A 14,956-nucleotide genomic window follows, 5' to 3' on the forward strand; every position below is an offset into this window, starting at 1 on the left:
GACATGGACTAGCAAATGCAATCAATCCGTAAAGATATAAAGGCTGCCCAAGATAGGCAAAAGCAGTATGCAAATAAAAAGAGATCAGAGAGAGAGTTTGAAGAATAGGCAAAAGCAGTATGCAAATAAAAAGAGATCAGAGAGAGAGTTTGAAGAATCAGATATGGTCTTCATTCGAGTACGACCAAAAAGAAGTTCCTTATCTTTAGGGAAGTACAAGAAGCTCTCTCTCCTAGATACTGTGGGCCATATGCTGTTATAAAGAAAGTGGACGATCTAGCTTATAAACTTCTTCTGCCTCCCCATCTCAAGGTACATAATGTATTCCACGTTAGTTTGCTTAAAAAATATATACCCAGCCTGAGTCACGTGCTTGATGATGAACAATTGATTTCTCCGACTCAAAGCCAGATGGCATTCCAACTTGAAGAAATCCTTGACATTCGAGAGAAGATTCTCAGGAGTAGAGTCCTGAAAGAATTTTTAGTCAAGTGGTTTCTTCCCTCTGGAAGACGCTTCCTGAGAGAAAGAAGAAGAGTTGGCAAAAGATTACCCCCACTTTGCGAGATGAGAACATCTCACGTTTTTCAAGTGGGAGAGGATACAAGATTCCTCCTCAGCTTGAATAATGAATAAGCTTTTACCTCAATCCCCTGTAATCATTCCCTATTTTTGAATACAAGAAAATATTATTTTTCCTTGTTTTTTACCTAGAGAGATAAAAAATTCTAGAGAGAGATAATTCAATATTGAGATATTTTTAGAAAAATAAACTCTATAAATATCAAAATTATATTTTCATGAAACAAAAATTCAAAATAAAGTCTTCAAGGTGCATTAGGAATCAATTAAAAATTATATAAGTGACCTTAGCCTAAGGGACAAGATTTTCAAAAATTTCTTGATTTTGGTCCAATTAAGGTTTCCTATGAGCCAATAGGATTAATCCAAGTGTTGGGATGAGATAAATTCAATGAATAAAAGAAAATACCCAAAAATGAATAAATGCTTAAAAATTAAGAGATATTACTAAAAAAATGAGATATTTTAGAGAAATGATAAATTTTTGACACCTTGGTAAGGAAGGGGAGACCTTTGAGGTAGGTTCCTCCTTCACATGTGTGGGAGGGTTTTTAATTCAAAAATATTAAGATATTTTTATCTCTCCTCTCTCCTGGATCAAACTGGATCAAAATGGGAGCTAAATTGGTCCAAATCTCCTGGATCAAAATGGGAGCTAAATTGGTCCAAATCTTATCCAAATTCAGACAAACTGAAGCTAGAAAATTCTAGAACTTAGTTGGACTCAGTTAGTGGCCTTCCTCACCTATAAATAGACCCTCATTCTTTTGTATTCTCATCTGTAAGCTAGACCATGCCAGTATTACATTAAAATAAGCATATTTTCTATTATCCCTTAAAATCCTCCACTTTTGGAGAGATTGGAGCTTCTCTCTCTTTTCAACAATCCTTGGAGATTTCCTCTCGACACACTAAACCAATTGATTGGTTGGGGGCTTCCTTCTAAGATAAAGAAGCAAGCAAAATCAAACGTAAGATGTAATTTCATGGTTTTCTTTAATATTCTCAATGATTTCACTTCTCAACTCCTCTCAAGCATGAGAAGTTTCAAATGAATTGTTTTCAATGCAAATTAAGCTTTCTATAAGAATTCTAATGAAATTAATCACAAAAAGTTTATATTTATGCTTAATTAGGATGCTTTTTATGAATATCTCTCTCTTCCCAAAAAGAATAGTCATTCCTATGACTAATTCTTATTCCATTGGATGCTTTTCATTGATAAATTCTCAGTTCAAAAATCAAACTCTATGCTAGTTAAGCTAGAGGTTAGAAAATGGCTTTTTTATGCTTTTATGCTAATAAAATTATATTAAACTTATGATTCAATTCCATAAATTAGATTTAGGTCTAATGATAGTTATTCTATCATAATTGTACTACAAACTCTTATTATTTCCAAAAATATTAAATATTATCAGTAATATCAAGCGGAGCTATGGCAAAATTTTTAGAAATTAATACATAACTCATTTTTATGCATAATGTGAAGAGAGGACTTCCTACCATATTCTAGGATTAGTCATCCTATGCTAAAAGAATAATTTTCATCACATCCATGAAAAATTAATTTTTAGTGTTTATGCATAAATAATTAATAAAGAAAAGAGAAAATTTTGGTATTTCTATTTTTATGCAAAAAGAGGAATTCCCATTATAATGGAGATCCATGTAATTAAATGGAAAAGAGAAATTTTTATATATTAAAATAATGAATATTTTTATTTAAATTTAAAGATAAATTTTAGATTAAAAAAATTTTATGCATGAAAAAATTTAATGATAAAAGAGGAATTCCCATGATATTTGGAATTCAATCATTTAAATGGTAAAAGTGGAATTCTTGGCATAATTGAATTCATGGATATTTTTATTTTAATTTAAAGAAGAATTTATTTTTATGCATGAGAAAATTTAAATGGTAAATGAGGAATTCCCATGACCTTTGGAATTCAATCATTTAAATGGTAATAGTGGATTTCTTGGCATAATTGAATTAATGGATATTCTTATTTAAATTTAAAGAAGAATTTTAGATGAGTTTATTTTTATGCATGAGAAAATTTAAATGATAAAAGAGGAATTCCCATGACATTTGGAATTCAATCATTTAAATGGTAAAAGTGGAATTCTTGGCATATTTGAATTAATGGATATTTTATTTAATTTAAAAAGAAATTTTAGATAAATTTATTTTATGATAAAAGAGGAATTCCCATGACAATTGGAATCCAATAATTAAATGAGAAAAAGAGAATTTTAAGCTTATTCAAAAAAATGGATATTGGTATTTAGTTAAAAGAAGAAGAGAATTAGAGTTGATAAATTAAAGTGGTAGAAAGAATATCTTTAGATATTTATGTGATTACATCACCAAATTCATATTTTCCCAAAATTAGATTAAATGGAAGAAGAGTATTTTCATAAAAAATCGATATTCTCATATAAAACCATTTCTTAATCTATTATGGTTAAGAAGGAATGAAATTCATAAAGTTGGAATTTTCTTACGGCGGTTAGAAGTTTAGCAGATGTTTATCTGAAGAAAATCCTTGTTAGAACTAAACCGAATGATTTTGGTTAGACCACGACTATGAGAGGGACGGCCAGTACACTACTTGCCCATCTCTCGATCTGAATCTCTCGATCTGAATCAAGCAAAAACCTTGTAACCAATTCATGTTCTTAATACAAAGAATAGACTACCGTTGAATTAACCTAGTTTTCCCTTGATAAAATTCACCAAGAATATAGTTGGACAGTCAGTAAAATGATGGGTAGATTACCCTGATGAGAGATCAAGGATTCTCGCTATGAAATTGTGGATTAAGGAAAAAGGGTTTTGTGGAACCAATCTCAAACTGGGAATTTTACTTGCATAGAACCTTTGTTTTCTTTTAAAGGACTATTTTATGCCAGAATGCTGGAGGAAGCATTTGTTATGTGTTTAAACTAAGAAGAGGCTCGTTGCAACAGCTGGCGGGGAGTCCTCGAGGGACGTGGCTCGTGGCAAAGCCTACCTAGGTCTTGACTAGCCTTGGTATGGTTAAAATGGTGCGCTTCCGGTATGATGGGCGAGGACTGACGAAGCAGTCCCTGAGTGAAATGCTAGGATACTTAAGTAGGATCCTAGAGGGTTCTGACCAGGTGATGCATGGGCTCACGGTTGCTAGGACACCCATGCATGCGTCGAGGACGATTCGGATGACTTTTGTGAATCAAATTTTGATATTGGATCTCGTTGGTTGACCAGTTGGTCTTCAATGGAGAGTCCAGATGATATATTTTATAATACAATGGACTCAATATTTTTGGAGGACTATGATCAGTAATACTATGATTTTCATTGAAAGATTTTTTAAAGCCAGCCGAATCTGTTATAATGGTAATTTTATATTGGGTGTGTACATGGTACGCCTACCTTAATTGTTGCATGAAACACTGGCTAGGGGGCTAGGGAACTCTTTTTCTCAGTAACCCGGGCAAAACATAACCAAATCTTTATAAAGGAATCCCACCAATACAGTGGTCGGCTAACCCATGGGCCAGTTGAGGTTAGGGTTGATCGCGGGGGATTCTTGTGATACAAATAAGTTGCGATTAGTTATGTTAGTTAGATTAAGTCATGGGAACCCTTGTTTTGTGGGAGGGAATCAGCCGCTGTGCCTCGTTAAAGGAGGAAAAAAGCGGTGATTCTATGGACCAAGTGCAAGTCTCTTCTTTGATCTGACCATGTGACTTCAGGTTCGGTCGGATCAGTTTGAATAATTAGGACTTTGACTCGTTAGATTAATTCTCCCGTTAGAAGATTTTCCTGGAGGAATCGCCCGTGCTTTCCGGGCGAGGGAAGTTTTTTCGGGTTTGGTTTCGGAAGAACCTCCGGACTAGTCTCTTGACATCCGTGGGCGAGGCCCCGAGTGTGGATGTAAGATTCCTCCCCAGCCTCTCAAGATGTCCAGCATCTTCCCGTGTAATCAAATCGCTCTTCAGAAATATAAAAGATCTTGTTTCTACCAGTTTTGGCCTAGAGAGAGAAAATATTCTAGAGAGAGAATATTCAGTTTTTAAATATTTTTGGATAGAAAAATACCTCATCTTATTAAAATAAGTTTCCTTAAAATAGAAGTTCAAAAAGATTTTCAGAAGGTGCATTAGAAATTAAGTATAATCTGTTCAAGAGGCATTATCTTGGGCGTTAAGATTTTTTTGAAATTTTAATTAAGGTTCCTATGGACCAATAAGATTCATCCAAATGTAGGGAGGAGATAAATAGAAGAATAAAAGGAAAATCTCCCAAAAATGAGTAAATACTCACATAAGATGAAGAGTTGACTAAGGACAAGGTTAATAGTTAAAAAAGAGAGATATTTAGATGAAATGTTGCATTTTTGACACCTCGGCATGGGGGAATTCCCCTCATGAAGGAGGTGCCTATTTCACATGTGTGAGAGAGTTTTAAACTCCCAAATAATGAGATATTTTTATCTCTCCTCTCTCCTGTTTCAACTAGATCCAAAAAGTGGACTAAACTGACCCTATTTAAGAAAGAGATTTTGTCCTCCTGGATTTTTGGAAATCAAAATGAACAAGTTCTTAGAGCTAAAGGAGGAGAACAAAACCATCGAGGAATATCACCAGGCCTTTGCTCTTCTACTTAAATATTCCACCACCTCTAGATGAAGAACAACTCATGGCCAGGTTCATTCGAGAAATGAACAAATCCTTGGACACACTGGTCAAAAATGCCAAGCCAGTGTCCAAGGCTGAAGCAGTAAGAATGGCAAAGGATTTTGCCAAAGCCTTTGTAGTAAAGATCCCGCCAAAGCCTGCACCCTCTAACTTTAAAAGATTCCAAGCCCAGGAAAGTACTTCAAACTTTCCACCCCCGAAGAGGCAGCAAGGCCCGAATTAGAATCAGGATGCAGAAAGATTTCGAAGTGAAGAAAGACCCTTCCCCCAGAATACTTTCTCAGGAGCCCCCCCTCTTTCAAGAAATCAGAAGGATAAACTCAGAAGTTAAAACTGATGTTTTGGATGCCAAGGTTTTGGTCACCAACTGAAAGACTGCCCGACTCCTGCCATGTCAAGGGGACAGGGAAGTCAAGGACCCCGAGTTCATAGACCAACCCCTTCATACCAGTCTAATCACGGTCCGTCTCGCCAAGCGAGGGAAACCCCAGAAGAACTCTAGCTCAGCCATTTGCCTCTGTCCAGAGTAACCTCAGAACTCCTTCCCAGAACTGGGGCAACCAAAGAGAAAGAGTTCCACCTCAGGCTACAGCAGCCAGAGCAGTCACAATTTCAGATGTAGTAGAAGAGGAAAGAGGATAGATCTTTGCTGCTGTAATTGAAAACCAAGGACCTAACCATCAGTTCTCAGTCATCCATACTCCAGCAGAATATCAGGGTAAGCCTTTTAAGCTTTTGATTGATTCAGGTAGTTCTCATTCATTCATTTCCCCTTGATGCTTGCGTAAGCTAGTCTTAGAATAGAAATCAGGGAAACCTATGCAAGTTGAATTGGCCAGTGGGAAGACTCTTTTCACTCACCATGAGATAGATCTTATCCAGTTCAATCTAGATGGTAATGTAACCAACTGTCAGTTCAAAGTCTTACCTCTGGGAGTTTTTGATGGGATCCTTGGAATGGATTGGCTCCACAAAAATCAAGCTGACATACACTGTCACAATGGAGCCATTTCCTTCCATGACCTTCACGGGAACAAAGTTCAAGGAACTGGAGTTTTCGGATCCCCAGACCTTCAGTTAGTAAAAGCTTCCAGGTTGCTCAAAAGGACTTACGAACAAGCAGCAAATTTATGTTGTCAAAATGAACCCAGTAGACTCAAAGCTTAAGGCTAAAGAACCAGAATTGTTAAGTGAATTTGATGATCTATTCCCAGCAGAACTAACTGAAATGCCTCCAATTCGGGAAGTAGATCATGTGATTTAATTGACTCCCGGAGCTTAGCCAGTAGCCCTACGCACGTACAAAATGCCAGTTCCTGAAGCCATTGAACTCAAGGAACAGCTTAGATAGCTGTCAGAACAAGGGTTCGTAAGAGCCAGTGTTTCACCTTGGGGTGCGCCAGTTCTCTTTCAGAAAAAGAAAGATGGAACGCTTAGACTCTATCTGGACTATAGAGGTCTGAATCAGCTGACAATTAAGAATAAGTATCCTATCTCAAGAATTGATGAGCTTTTGGACAGGCTAAATGGAGCCCAGATCTTCACAAAGATAGATCTCAAATCAGGGTATTACCAAATCCGGATTAATGAGCAAGATATCCCGAAGACAGCCATCAATACTCGATATGGGCATTATGAATTCACTGTCATGCCGTTTGGATTGACAAATGCCCTAGCTACATTTAATCGCTTAATGCGGGACATTCTCAGAGAATACTTAGATGATTTTGTTCTAGTTTTCTTTGATGACATTCTGATTTACTCAAAGAATGCAGCTGACCATGAGACTCATGTCCGAAAAGTTCTTGAGATTCTAAGGAAGCACCAACTCTTTGTAAAAAAGAGTAAATGTACTTTCTTTGCCGACCATGTTGAATACTTGGGCTTTCTGGTATCAAAAGATGGAATTTCTCCAGATTCTGTGAAAGTCCAAGCAGTCATAGATTGGCCTGAACCCAAAGACAGTGAAAGAAGTCAGAGGATTCTTGGGATTGCTGGTTGGTATAGAATTTTTATACCAAAGTATGCTCTTATAGCTTCCCCCCTGACTAATCTTCTCAAGAAGAATATCCCGTTTCAATGGTTTGCCAGGTGCCAGAGTGCTTTTGATAAGCTGAAGACCGCCTTGGTAACCAATCCCATTCTGAAGCTGCCAGATTTCTCTCTACCCTTTGAGATAGTAACTGATGCTAGTGGTTTTGCCTTGGGAGGTGCACTTATGCAGGAAGGTCATGCAGTGGCCTATGAATCCCGAAAACTTAGAACGCATGAGAGGAATTATGCTGTCCATGACCTAGAACTACTTTCAGTAGTATATGCCCTGAAGTTGTGGAGACATTACCTATACTGGGACAAAGGTTCACTTTGATGAAAGATCATCAAAGTGGATCTTCACTCAGAAGGTTCACTTTGATGACAGATCATCAAAGCTTAAAGTGGATCTTCACTCAGAAGGATCTCAACATGCACCAAAGAAGGTGGATGCAGACCCTCCAGGAATTTGATTTTGAAATCAAGTACCGTCGAGGCAAAGAAAATGTGGTAGCAGATGGCCTCAGCAAAAAAGCCTCCTTGCTTGCAATTACTGTAGTATCAAATCCCTTGATTATTGAAGCAAGAGAGAAGATCATACAGGATAGATTCTTTGGCCCTATTGCTACCCTACTTATGCAAGAAAGCAAAACTCCACAGGCGTTGAATAGAGTTCAAGGGTACAACCTGGATGATGGCATTATGTATTATAATCGCAGGCTATGCATTCCCAATGATGAGGGAACCAAGGGTCAAATTCTGAATGAAGCCCATGACAACCTTATAGTAGCAGGACATCCAGGTTTCATCAAAACCTACATGTCTATAAAGAAAAGCTTCTTTTGGCCTGGTCTGAAAAAGGATGTACTGAATCATGTACGTCAATGTCTGACATGCCAAAAAGTCAAAGCTGAAAGAGTAAAAATGCCTGGGAAGTTACATCCATCAGATGAAGTGGGAATGTATCAGTATGGACTTTATTACTGGATTACCTTTAGTGCAATCAGGTTACACCTCCATTTTTGTGGTAGTTGACAGACTAACCAAAATTGCCTATCTGATCCCAGTAAAAGAAACCTACACTACTGCAGTGGATGTAGCGAGAGTGTTCCTCAAAGAAATCTTCAGATTGCATGGCCTACCCACTAGAATAGTAAGTGATCGAGATCCCAAATTTACTTCAAGGTTCTGGACTGCATTTTTCAAAGCAGTGGGAACTTTCTTGGATCTCATCACAGCTTCCGATGGTCAAACTGAAAGGGTAAACCAAGTAATCAAAGATATGTTGAGATATCGAGCTCGTCCAGTGAGGCGGTGGACACTGATGACCCGCCTGGGGGATAGGCCCCACACTTACACCACTGGCATGGTTGGTGAGATCTTGGGTGATATGCGGCTAGTGGGATGACAGGCTGTGTGACAGCCATTCTAGAGACTGGCATAGTTATAGCACCAGCTCATTTAGTCGGGTTCACACTATAGAGAACCCGTGTATGTATTGGTTGAGTACCTTTCATATTATGTGTACTCTTATCTTGTATATGGTGTGTTGAGAGTGTTGAGTGAAGAAGAAGAAGATTTTCAGCCTCTCACCTTGTGTGTTCTCTATTAGGGTTTTGTGAGTGTGTGTGTGCTTGCAAGAGCTCAAGCTCTCTTCCCCCTTACATCTTTTCATGGTATTAGAGCCTGGTTCGTGCTAAGGGCTGAGCTGCAAGCAAGAGAATCACAGGAAGCGGTACGAGGGTAAGAGCCTCAACTACTCTTCCCTATTTGTGTTGGTAACTACACCCTTGTCGGGAGCTCTACGGGAGGCACCAGCAAAAGATCTCTGGTTGAGGAGCTTTCTTCGCGGGAGTAAAGCTATCGGATAGAATTTCTGGGCCAAAAATGCGTTTCGGGCGCGTCTGGACCTCCGTTTTTCAAAAAGCAGGCGATTTCGAGCACTGCGGGTAAGTCATTGATTCTCTGTAGAACTTTGTTTTAAGAACTGCAGGAAGACAGATTGACTGTGTAGACACTGTGGGTACTACAAAGAGGTCAACAGTTGCCATTGGGTGTATGTATACACATTGAAGTCACTGGTTGTGACATTTGAGAGTTCTCTAGTACTGCTACAGAAAATACAGCAGTTTGTGCAGAACAAACCAGAGTGTTGTTTCTGGTAAAATTGTGTGTTTACCAAGATGTCAAATGATGGGATAACTCAGATTGTGGCTGAGAAGCTTGATAAGAACAACTTCCATGCTTGGAGATTCAGGTTGACGAATTTCCTGATGGGAAAGGGCTATTGGGACTACATAGAAGGTGAGCATGAAGAGGCACCAGAGATACCGGGACATAAATCCGACTGCTGCTGCAGATGTGAAAGAGTTTAAAGACTGGAACCAAGGAGGCAGGAAAGTAATGTATTGGCTCTCCATTAGTATACAAGACACCATGATTGGGCATATTCAGGATGCCAAGTCCCCCAAGGAGGCGTGGGATACCTTGGTTAAACTCTATGAAACAAATACCAAGGCACGCAAGATACAGTTGAAGAACGAACTTCATACTGTGGAGAAAAAGAGCATGTCTGTGAATGACTATGCATTGAAGATAAAGGGTATTGTGGAATCCCTTGCATCTATTAGTGTGTCAGTAGATGATGATGATAAGGTGGAGGTCTGTCTACGTGGTCTCGGGCCACAATACAAGGCATTCAAGACGTCTATTCAAACTCGGGAAAACATTCCCAACTTTACAGATTTGGTGTCTATACTGATTATAGAAGAGAAGAGCTTGGGTGAAGACCAACAATCTTCACAAAACAAAAACAGTTCAGAGCAATAGGCCTTCTACACAAGTTCAGGAAAAGGACGAGGTAGAGGAGGCCGTGGAGGCGGTCAAGGAGGTGGCCGAACAGGTAATCAAAATTATGGACAGCAGCAGTAGCAACAACAGTCCTAGAATACACAACAACAATAACAACAACACGCAGGTGGAAGAGGCAAATTCAGAGGCAGGGGGAGTCAAAGAGGCCGTGGAAATTGGCAAAGGCAGTATAATGATGCACGTGAATGCTATTATTGTGGTAAGCCTGGACATGTGCAGGTAGAATGTTATAAGAAGCAGGCTGACATGCAAAATGGAAAAGTGCAGCAAAACAACTATGCATCCTGAAGCAGAAATAATGAGGATAATGAAAGGTTGTTTGCTATGCAGCATGTCGTAAATGCCATGTCTGAAAAATGTTGAAGTAGCACAAAAAGATGATATGTGGTATGTGGATTCAGGTGCTTCGAACCACATGACAAGTCATGGGGAGTGGTTCAAGGAGATGAAAAACCCGGAAAGACCGGGTTTTGTGGAAACAGGGGATGACACAGCTCATCCAATTGCCCATGTTGGAGATGTGCCATTGTCTATGCAGGATGGCAAAGTGAAGTACCTTACAGATGTACTTCACGTTCCGAACATAACAAAGAATCTGGTTTTAGTTGGCCAGATGATTGAGCAGGGTTTGCAGGTTCGGTTTAACCCTGATTGGTGTTATGTTGAAGATTTTAAAGACAAGTGCAGGTTGGTTGCAAAGGCAAGAGAGTGGACAGACTGTTTATGTTGAATGTAGACATGCCTGAAGTGAGTGCTGTGATGTTTGCAAATGGTTCAGGGATTGTTGCAGACACAGACATTTGGCATAAAAGAATCGAACATGTGAATGTGCAGAGATTGAAGTCTATTCAGACAAAAGGAATTGTGACAGGGTTGCCAAAATTTAAAGTGGAAGGTATGCAGAAAATATGTGAAGCATGCCAATTTGGGAAGCAAACAAAGCATGTGTTTCCACGTAAACAAAGCAAACAAAGCATGTGTTTCCACGTAACAGATATGTGAGCAGAAATGTACTAGATATTGTGCATTCAGATGTATGGGGTCCTATGAAGACCATATCTATGGGAGGCTGCATTCTGTGCAACCACACTTCCACTCACATCAGCTCCAAAGAATGGAGGTCAGCAATCACAGTCTTTGAGTGGACCAGGAGAGTCCTCATCTTGTGGGTCTGTTGTTGATAGACCATGGAGTGGTAGGCTGCGTCATAATACCAATCCTACAAATGTGATTAGTACATCACGTAAAGGGAAAGAGAAAGTGGTTGAGCCCCTTGGTATGCCTGACATTTCTACAGGGCATTCTCATGTTGATGGAGAGTCTAGTGGCTCAGATATGAGCCTTGATGAGGAGCTTGGGATCCCAGCTATGAGAACACCTAGTGTAAAGAAGGCTATGGAAGCCATGAATGAAAAGCTGCGAAGATCTGGGAGAGTTAAAAATCTTGTGCAGAGATTTACCTATGATGGTTATGTGGCACATCACTATGCATATATGGCAAAGGTTGTGCAGGTTGTTGAGCCCACATGCATTGATGAGGTTGTTGGAAATGTGTATTGGGAGAAAGCTATGGATGAGGAGATGAATGCACTATATGGAAATGAGACTGGGATTTAGTGCAATTGCCTGAAGGCAAGAAAGCCATTGGATGCAAGTGGGTGTACAAAGTTAAACATAACAGTGATGGAAGCATAAACAGGTACAAGGCTAGATTGGTAGCCAAAGGATATACGCAAACATATGGCATTGATTATGAGGAAACTTTCAGCCCAGTTGCCAAGATGGCAACAGTGAGAGTTGTGATAGCAGTGGTGGCTGCGTCAAAGCAATGGTCTTTACATCAAATGGATGTAAAGAATGCATTCTTGCATGGGGATTTGCAAGAAGAGGTGTATATGTTGCAGCCACCTGGATATGAGGATGTGAGTCACGCCAAGCATGTTTGCAGGTTGAAGAAAGCCTTGTATGGCTTAAAACAAGCACCAAGAGCATGGTTTGACAAGATTTCTGAATATCTTGTCACTATTGGCTTTCATGTAGCCAATGCAGATTTCTCGCTGTATGTGAGACATGGTGATAGAGGGGTTGTGCTTGTTGTCATCTATGTAGATGACTTGATCATTACGGGGGACCATGATGCAGAGATCTTTGATGTAAAGATCTTGCTTAGACAGAAGTTCGAGATGAAGTATCTGGGGGAGCTCAGATATTTCTTGGGCATTGAGGTGATTAGGTCACCACATGGTATTGGATTACTGCAGAGATAGTATGGCTTGGACATGTCCAAGTATGGTATGATAGGCTGTAAACCTATTTTCGTGCCATTGGATCAGAATGGAAAGTTGAGTGCAGATTCAGGAGAGATCTTGGAGGATCCTACTATGTATAGGCGCATAGTAAGAAGTTTGATTTACATGACGATCACCAGACCAGATTTGAGCTATGCTATTGGGTTGGTGAGTCAGTTTATGCAGGTTCCACGGAAATTGCATTTGTATGCATTGAGACGCATACTGAGGTATGTGAGGTCTACTTTGCATTGTGGACTATTCTATGAGACTGGGACAGAGATATGTGTACATGGGTACACAGATGCTGATTGGGCTGGTAGTATCTTAGATAGAAGATCTACCAGTGGATTCATGTTTTCTTTGGGGAGTGCTGCCATGACTTGGAGCAGCAAGAAGCAGCCTACGGTTGCTCTATCCAGTACAGAGGCCGAGTACAGAGGAGCTGCTATGGCAGCATGTGAGGTAGCTTGGTTGAGAAAGCTACTTGCAGATTTGGGTCTATCAGTGGACAGACAAGTTGTCATTTTCTGTGACAACATCAGCAGTATACAGTTGGCCAGGAACCCAGTCTTTCATGCTCGCACAAAGCATATAGAGGTCCATTACCATTTCGTCAGAGAGAAGGTCTTGGCAGGAGACCTTGACCTTGTTTATGTCAACACAGAGGATCAGGTAGCTGACATCTTCACCAAAGCATTGGGTACAGAGAAGCTCCGCAGATTTTGAGCTTCACTTGTTGTACATGAGATGGAGTTGAGCTCGAGGGGGAGTGTTGAGATATCGAGCTCGTCTAGTGAGGCGGTGGACACTGATGACCCGCCTGGGGGATAGGCCCCACACTTACACCACTGGCATGGTTGGTGAGATCTTGGGTGATATGTGGCCAGTGGGATGACAGGCTGTGTGATAGCCATTCTAGAGACTGGCATAGTTATAGCGCCAGCTCCTTTAGTCGGGTTCACACTATAGAGAACCCGTGTATGTATTGGTTGAGTACCTTTCATATTGTGTGTACTCTTATCTTGTATATGGTGTGTTGAGTGTTGAGTGAAGAAGAAGAAGATTTTCAGCCTCTCACCTTGTGTGTTCTCTATTAGGGTTTTGTGAGTGTGTGTGTGCTTGCAAGAGCTCAAGCTCTCTTCCCCCCTGCATCTTTTCAAGATATACTTCGGTCATGCTGTGGCAGGGAGCCCAAGAAGTGGCTAAGCTATTTGCACCTAGTCGAGTTCACCTACAATGCTTCTTATCACAGAAGTATTGGGATGAGCCCTTTCAAAGCTTTGTATGGACAAGATTGCTTAACTCCATTAACTTGGTCTGACCCATTGATTAGGGTAGAGATATCCAGACAAATGCTTGATAACATCGAGCAGTAGATACAGGCAATTCGTAAAGATATAAAAGCTACCCAGAATAGACAGAAGCAATATGCAGATAAGAAGAGGACAGACAAAGAATTCAAAGAAGTAGATATGGTCTTCATTCGAGTACGGCCCAAAAGAAGTTCTTTATCTCTTGGGAAGTACAAGAAGTTATCCCCCAGATATTGTGGGCCATATCTAATTACAAAGAAAGTAGGTGACTTAGCCTACAAGCTTCTTCTGCCTCCTCATCTCAAAGTTCATAATGTATTTCATGTAAGCCTAAAGAAATATGTGCCAAGCCCAAATCATGTGCTTGATGAGATGAAATCCTAACCTCTTCAACCCAAGGGCAGATGGAACTCCAACCTGAAGAAATTCTTGATGTTCAAGAAAAGATTCTCAGGAACAGAATTCTCAGAGAATTATTGGTAAAATTGAAGTTATATCCTTTTGAAGATGCCACCTGGGAGAATGAAACCGATCTGTTTTTGCGGGATTACCCCCAGTTTGCGAGATGAGGACATCTCATGTTTTTCAAGTGGAAGAGAATGTAAGATTCCTCCCCAGCCTCTCAAGATGTCCAGCATCTTCCCCTATAATCAAATCCCTCTTCAGAAATATAAAAGATCTTGTTTCTACCAGTTTTGGCCTAGAGAGAGAAAATGTTTTAGAGAGAGAATATTTAGTTTTTAAACATTTTTGGATAGAAAAATACCTCATCTTATTAAAATAAAATCCCCTGAAATAGAAGTTTAAAAAGATTTTCAGAAGGTGCATTAGAAATTAAGTATAATCTGTTCAAGAGGCATTATCCTGGGGGTCAAGATTTTTTCAAAATTTTAAATTAAGGTTCCTATGGACCAATAAGATTCATCCAAATGTAGGGAGGAGATAAATAGAAGAATAAAAGGAAAATCTCCCAAAAATGAGTAAATACTCACCTAAGATGAGTTGACTAAGGACAAGGTTAATAGTTAAAAAAGAGATATTTAGATGAAATGATGCATTTTTGACACCTCGGTATGGAAAATGATGCATTTTTGACACCTCGGTATGGAAAAATTCCCCTCATGAAGGAGGCGCCTATTTCACATGTGTGAGAGAGTTTTAAACTCCCAAATAATGAAA

This window comes from Cibotium barometz, chromosome 12 (assembly GCF_041138505.1).
Source record: "Cibotium barometz isolate CiBa-2024 chromosome 12, ASM4113850v1, whole genome shotgun sequence".
NCBI lineage: Eukaryota > Viridiplantae > Streptophyta > Polypodiopsida > Cyatheales > Cibotiaceae > Cibotium > Cibotium barometz.